The following is an 8,245-nucleotide window of genomic DNA, read 5'->3' on the forward strand; positions in this document are numbered from 1 at the left end:
GAAAAAACCATTGGAAAGATATGAAGCTGCCCACAGTCTCCTCTTCCTGTACATCCTGTCAAGCCACTCTTCAGTTCTATCCGTCTTCCATTTATCATAGAAAGCTTTCCATCTCTGCTCAAAGTTCGCTTGAGAAGTGGCATAGTACAAGAGCGATCTGAACTCATCCAGTGACTTGTAATGCAGGTGCCTCTACATATTTTTCTCGATATGCCAGGAGCAAAGACGATGGAAAACATCTGAAAGGACAGTCCGAATAGCCCGGATCATTGCAGCGTCATCGTCTGTGATGATTGACTTTGGCTTCACCTGACAGTTTGCCTTCATAAATGTCTGCAGCAACCACACGTATGTCCCTTCCGTCTCGTCAGCAATGATGGCACAACCAAACACTGTGGTGCAATGGTGGTTGTTAACTCCGACAAAGGGGACGAACGTCATACCGTATCTGTTCATCTTATACGTGCTATCAAACACGACCACATCTCCGTAGTCCTGATAGTCCCTCCGCGACTGTGCATCGCACCAGAACATACTCTTCAGTCTCCCTTCCTTGTCAAGCACATACTCAAAAAAACTCAGGGTCCTTCTCCTTCCTGCTCCTTATAATGCCAACTGCCGTCTCTGCATCACCCTTTGCAATGAGCTTCATTTTTTATCTGTAGAAAAGATTGTAAATGTCCCTCCTGATAAGCCCGCACTTATCGTACGAACCGTATCTGCTGATGAAGTTGTCTATTATAATATGCTTTCTTATCCCGGCCGGTTCCATCGCCAATATCTCGGCCCTCTGGCCATCTCCAATCCGTCTGTGTGACCACAAAAAACAAACCTCGTCGGGCCGAGCCATCGCGTGGTTGTGATCATCCACGAATGATGCGACGAACCAAACGTCACGTTCTCTGTCCAGCTTCACCACCATATGTGCACCGCAGTCGCAACGAGTCTCCGGTCTAAGCCTGCGCTTGCGGCCCTCCATGGTTATGGACTTGTTCTGCCTTCTCCCTGCCCTGGAGCAAAGAAACCGCCGGTACCGTATCATTCCCGAAGCACCTCGTTTCACCTTCTGTTTCCTGATACTAAACCCTTGCTCTCTGGCGTGATTGTTGTAGAATATGTATGCATCCCCTTGTGACCGAAAGGTCATAGCCATGACCTTCCAATGTGTCTCAAGCATCTTCTGCTGCCTTTGAGCCTCCTCAATATCGATCTCTCCCTCATCGTGATCAACGCTAGGACCATCTGACTCATCCTACAACATTCATTTGAAAATATATATGTCAATTACTATCATTTAAACCCTCATTTAAATCATAGTGTTGATCGATGTACAACATCTATCAACTAACCTGGCTCAAATTATCTGCAAATGATTCCTGCCAACTATGTTGCACATTGTCAACATCCACATCTTCCTGCAAATTTGTACACATAGTTAGCCATGCCATACTTTGCAAATTCAAAAATAAAATCAAAATATACGCCACTTATGTTTTCACTATTTGCGCCATGTTCATTACTATGAAAATCATCCGGAGGTAAGATATCATATGACGAGACGGAATCATTGTCGCTGCTGTCATCATCTTCGTTCAAATTATCATTATCAGTCTTAGTCACCTTATCAGTATCATTCTCGTCCCTCCCGAATGTGGATTCTTCGTCCATGTCAACACGCCTAGCTAACTCACAAAACTGCAAAACATTTGAAGTGTTGATTACAACAATGACAAAAACTCATGTTGGTTTGCAAAAAAAGAGAAAGACGTGCAATCCATGAACCCAGCAGCTACCATGAATTTTTTCTTAATGCAATGGTTCAAACAACACTTTTTTGTGTTGTGCGAAACAACTAGTTGAGGTTGCCCAGCGGTGTGTGCATATTATGTGATGTCGTCATGACAAAAATAAGTGTTCTTTAAATTAACTAGCCCTAACTTCTATCCTAGATTCGCCACTTAACTAGCCCTAACATCTATCCATCATGCCTGCTAGGTTTAGATGACAAACCTTGCCCCGCGGTGTAGGCGTCGCCGGCGTTCGACGACGGCAGCTGTCCCCGCCTTGAATCTACCAGCCGGCCACGTGCACGACGAGCCACCGGCCAGATGTTTGGTAGGATCCGCGACGGGGGGTGGGGAGACTGGTCCGGATGCGGCGTGGCACGTCGGGCCCTTCACGTCCGGGGGGTGGATGATGACGGTGAGATGCGGCGACGCACGCCGTTGGGACGGTGACGGTGGCGTCTGACGGGGTCGGACGGCAGCGATCCGCGGCGCCGGCGATCGGATGGGGCGGGCGGGTACTAGAGGTGGGCGGTGGAGTAGACGGGGTGCCTTCACGTCCGGGCGGTGGACGATGACGATGAGATGCTGCGACGCACGCCGTTGGGACGGCGACGGCGGCTTCGGACGGGCTCGGACGGCGGCGGCGGACGGGGTCGAAGGGCGGAGATCCGCGGCGGCGGCGATTGGATGGGGCGGCCGGGTAGACGGGGTCGCGCGCGAGTAGATGGGGTGGGCGGGTAGATCGTGCAGGCAGTTTTTTTTTTTTTTGCATGCGCGTGGTCTATGTACAACCGCATAATACAAGATGGGCATACCCTTCTTCCGTATGACTATTCTGCCCTTCTACGTTTTGTTGGGGGGGTCTACCGAAGCAAGCCCCTTAGAATAATTGAAATCACCTTGCCTTTTACGTACATACTACTATCAACAGAAAATAAAACTCAAAAGCAGACAGATCACCTAGAGCAAAACCTTAAATCTCATGATTTTGGCGTCCACAAGCTGGATCCTCTCAGGCAGCCCGGGCCGCCTCGGGCGTGGCCGTGAAAGCCTTCAGCGACTGTAGCGTACATAATTCAAACAAGGCCGGCCTGGGGCGTGGGCCGATGCTGGCTCCGCCATTGCGGATCCTCAAACGTCACGAGAAACACTAGACTAATCAAGACAGCAATTCAGACACTGCATCTAGGAACTATTACCAGCATAACCTTCCATATATTACAGACGAGACCATCAAGCTAGGCAAACCAAAATAGCCAGCGAAGGGAGAGAACATCACCGTCTTCATTGCTTGATCATGTTCATCCCCCTCCAGGAGCCATGCACCGCGCCGAACACTTGATTTGCTCCGTTCGGAAATGAGAAGGGCTCCCCCAAATCACCGCACCATTGGATTTTGACCAAAGGGCTTAGATTGCGTCGCTCCAATACTACGCTCTAATCCTACGCGCTCCAAGCGATCATTTCCGGAAAAATGTAAGATAAAATTCATGTTAGAGACATGTTCACACGCGAAAGTGGTGGTGTACGTGTGTCGTCGCAGTCATGCGCTGGCCTAACGTTAGGTTTCATTGCTTCCTTCGTTCGCTCGAAATGGTAGAATCCTATCTAACCAGCTAGCCAGCTAATGAGCTTTGGCAACATGATTAGCATGTAAAGTAAGCACACATTTGTCAGCCTCTCGTCTCATGTGAGACAGTGAGAGGAGCCGTGTGGGTGTGGCTCATGGAGATAACGTCCGGACGCCCCCATGCCGCTCACCTTTTTGGGAGAATCTTCTCAAAGTCTGGACCGGCCGAGATACGGACGGGACGTCTCACCGACGACGACGACCGCTGTGGGTGCTGGCTGGCCACGCTGCTCCCCTGGCCCATACGATGAGAGGAGCTGCGAGCGCACGGCGACCTGCGAGTCAAACACTGGACTACGGTGGTAAGAGAAGTCCACGCATGCATCGGCGGTTGGGCCCACACGATAAACGATCCTCACGGTGGCGGGTCGCCACGACTAGCTTCGTACGCTACAACCGTGGATCAGTGAATGAATGCTGCGATTCTCCGGCCGCTAGGGACCAAATATATGCTCGTCTCGTGGATGTGCAAGTGGCGGAAGAAACGGAGAAGCCGGGTCGTGTAAGCTACCGTAGCCATGTTCTTTCTTCTGGCGTCTTGTTAGCTCTCCGCTGAGGTGAGGTCCCAGCCTACATTTGTTCCCTCCCAAGCAAAAACTGTACGCACTCCAACCACCGTTTCTACGTGTCCTTGTCGACGTGAGAAAACCCTACTACTCTACTAGCTTCTTCATGTATATATGCTTAACTTAATTCTTTTTCAAAGATGGATGGTGAAAGGGAACAATTAATACACCCTTGCTAAAAGATAGCATAAGAAGTTCGGTTTGTGGACTTCGTTCACTCCCAGCACACAACAATACAAGTACGGTATCTCGAGACAATGAAAGGATAATTTTTTGAGGCCTCAACATGGAAATGATGTAGTACACGGCAAAAAAAAAACGCTAACTGAGCGATGCATGAAGACTTGGTGTTCATATTGGCTTACGGAAAGGCAAAACAGGCCCGACAGTCGCAGTACGTGTCCTGCATGGGCGGGAAATCCGCTACCCATTATGCTAGCAGAGCATGCATCTGCCTCAACAACCTGGATCACACCAGGTAAAACGCAACCCCCCTCTCTAGACGACAAAACTTCACAATAGGAACGATGCGTGTTTGCTTTCATTTCAACCAAGGGCAGATGTAGGGTTATCAACCATGACCATGAGAATATTATCAGTGCTTCAAACACACCATTTTCAAGAGGGAGGCGCCGTTAGTGCATCGTTGTTGCATGATCCATCCCAAGTCTAAGGTTATCACCTAGAAAGTCCCTATGTTTGATCACCGTTTACACTAGTATGCCGAGTGCAACAACCCTAGCTGAATCTTCAATTTCGACATTTCAGACCCTCGTGAGCAGGGGGGAGACAATACCCAGGAAAACCTTGGCTGAGACCCCAACTTCGTTAATGTATGGTCCTGTTATTTCATAAATCATGCATCAGTCAGTAAGTACCAAATGTAATTAATGGAACAAAGCGTGTGAAAAGCCAACAGAGAGCAAAACAGAGGAAAATTGGTGCCTGACGTTTAGCAATAAACCAGTGGCATACGTGCCAAATTACCAATTGGATTGTCCATTGGCATTGACTAATCATCGTGTCGCTATCAAAACCACAACAAATATGTACACCAGGCGGGCAAGAGGACAGACACGTGAAGTCGACGAACCGTGTTTGCCGGACTTACATCATGTCTAAAGATCTACCCCCACGCTTTTAAAAAATCACTTCAAACCAAATTACCTCCCTGATTTCAAGTGACCCAGTTTGACCATGCAAAAGGTAACCAATAATTGATGCATAGGGATATTAGACTCTGGTGCCTGTCATTCCAATATACTGCAAGTCCATACCACATCAAAGCTATCGTTTTCAATCCCAAGTTCAAAGCACCTTATACAAAATACCTAATTTAGTAGCTACGCAATATAAAACTTCATCAACTGAAAAGCACCATATGCTATAGCTATAGCTTGACCTGTGAAGAAGAAAGTGTGCAAATTATTACCGAGTACTCCATCTGTAAACAAATATAAGAGCGTTTAGATCACTATTTTACTGATCTAAACGTTTTTATAAAAGTTTACAGAGGGAGTACTACTCTACATCGATCGTCGACCTATCTATTAGTATATATTCCATACGATAATACTTACATACATCTTTACGCACCAACTAAAGCGAAGTCAATACAAGTATGTTTAATCAGTTGTAGTCTAGTGACACCTTTTTATCTGCCTGATGGCAGTCGAGTCGGCCAACGTGCGTGCATGCCCGCAGATCTTCATGAGAAGTGCGTGTCCTTGACAGCATTCCCACAAAACCTACAGTAGTAAACATGCATATCTATCGTCGGGTATATATCCACTGTAGTCATCTGTTCATATCCGAATCGATAAAGTAAACTTATACAAACGTATACCGCAACTACAACAATAAAGGTAGCATATTTTTCTTGGAGTAGATGGTTCAAAGGTCCAAGAAAACTGCACACGCCAGGAATATATACGACCGATTAGTTGATGCCAACTCAGAGTTCACGGAGAGAAAATGATTTGGAACCTGGTTGTAAGTAAAGAGCATCATTGTATATCGTGTAGGGATGTGCTGTCACTTGTCATTAAAAAGCAGTACGCGACGGTTGCTGCAGCATGGATTGAATCATCAAAAAGGTGACCGCAACTTGGCACGAAGAAAGGTACCACGGAGATAAATCGATCATTCGATGAAGCGAAGAACATATTCATAGTGCGTCTAGCTAAAATTATCCTCCTCCTCCAAGAAAAAATATCCCGTCAGAATTATGGGAGACAAGTAGTATAGTGGCTGTAAGAGGGTTACAGAGGAAGAGAATTGACGTAATTCGATGTCTATATTACTCAGCGCCTTAGGGTGAGTACATATAACTCCTATCTATAAAGAACGCTGGAGTACCCGCCTCCAGGGGGCTTTGGCGCACGAGTGACCTCCGTGCCATCGTTCTGCGATGGCCTCCCACCATTGGCTCCCTGGTACGCTGTCGGTCGTCCGATCTCCGTGGCCGCTTTGCACCCTGCTTGATATCCTCGGGAGTCCATGATGTGTGGGCTACGGGCACGCACGATCCACCTTTCTGCGGGGCTTTGTGTCACGCCCGACTGCACCGTCTCGCGCACTCGTCCGCGTGCCACGAGTGAGGCCGGGTCGGCCTGTCAGCGTCCTTTGGCCCCTGCCGGGCTTTTTCGCTTGCACGAGTCGGGTTCGAATAAGCAAGAGTAGGTTTATTACTCGCCTCACAAGAGTCTGGACCTGGGTTGAACTTGTACCCGTGTCTACTTGATCATGTGTGGTGATGACCCCTTGTCACAAAAATCCATGTATCTTCACTTTATTCTATGTTAGATACTTTGTGAAACACTATTGATGTTATCATCTAGCCCTTTAGGCATATTTGGTTTTGAACCTATAAATACTCATAGCCCACATCAGATCTAGGATTATACTAGATGAGAAAAGACTAGAAAGCCCAGTGCCTCCTTCCTCCCCTTGTGAGGATGAATGTATCCAATGCATCCTTCATGGGAATGGCCAAGACCCAATCTTGATGGGGATGACAAAGACCTCCATCTAGGGGATGATCCCTGCTTTGTCTACTTCTTGTCCTTTCGGGTTTGTTTTTGTTCGATGGATTGAATGAGTAGGAAATGACCGTAAGTGTTTGTTGACTTGGTTCCTATCCAAGAAAAAGGCTTGCACACTTGGTGTTTGTTCTCTAATTTTTTGCGCCACACCGAGTGGATGGCGGTTGTTGTCAGCGGTTGTTGTCGACAATGGAGGGAGAGTGGATGGCTAATGTAGTGGGGGAAAGAGGGTAGGGGTGGTGTAAATGGAGAGAGAGACAAAGTGGGAGGCGACAGGTTTTAGAGAGAGACAGAGGGGGGGGTAGGTATTTGGTACAGAGAGATCGTCACAGGGGGTAGGGGGTCACAGAGAAACGCTAGGTTTATGCCAGTAGTATGTACGAATAAATTAGTGTGCTAGTTACATTCACACACAAGGGCCCCAAATTTTGACCATAGGCAGAGCAATGGCCCATTTCTGACGTCGATCCAATAGAGGTACATTGCATATGGGTTCAAAATTTTGACCATGTATAAGATGTTGTAGCGGTATAAAATCATGTGTGATATTCTCTAATCACACAACCTCCTATTTACCGACCTGCGCACTCCTCCAACGCATGATTTGGGCCAGCCCATGTGCGGGTGCATGGCGCCCTTAGTTCTTTTGATTCGTTTTTTCTTCTTTGGTTTCTTTATTTTATATTAACTTCAATTTTTGGGGGGATCTCAAAGAAGACTGATTTTACAAATTTGAAAGTTGTTTCATGAATATGTAAATTGTTCCAATTTTTTTAAATATTCACAAATCCCAAATGCAAAAAAGATGGGGATTTAGAAAAAGATATGGAATTCTGAACTTGTTCGTGAATTTGGAAAAATATTCTGAATTACAAAACAATATTCTCAAAATTTATAAATTGTTCATGAATTCGGAAAATCTTCTCGGATTTAAGAAAATGTTCAAAGTTTCAAAAAAAAATATGTTCAACAATTTAGACAACAAAAAATGTTCTTGCATTTTAAAAAGAGTCACCAAATTGAAAAATCTTCTCAAATTTTAAATAATGTTCATAATTCCAAAAACAATTTCATGATTTGAAAAAAATGTTTGAAAATTCAAAAGGCGTCCTGGAATTTGAAAAATCTGGTAACAAATTTGAAAATGTTTTCATATTCATTAAAATGTTTGCAAATTCTTTTAAAAATGTTCACACTTTTAAAATAATATTCTTGGAT

This window comes from Triticum urartu, chromosome 5 (assembly GCF_003073215.2).
Source record: "Triticum urartu cultivar G1812 chromosome 5, Tu2.1, whole genome shotgun sequence".
Lineage (NCBI taxonomy): Eukaryota > Viridiplantae > Streptophyta > Magnoliopsida > Poales > Poaceae > Triticum > Triticum urartu.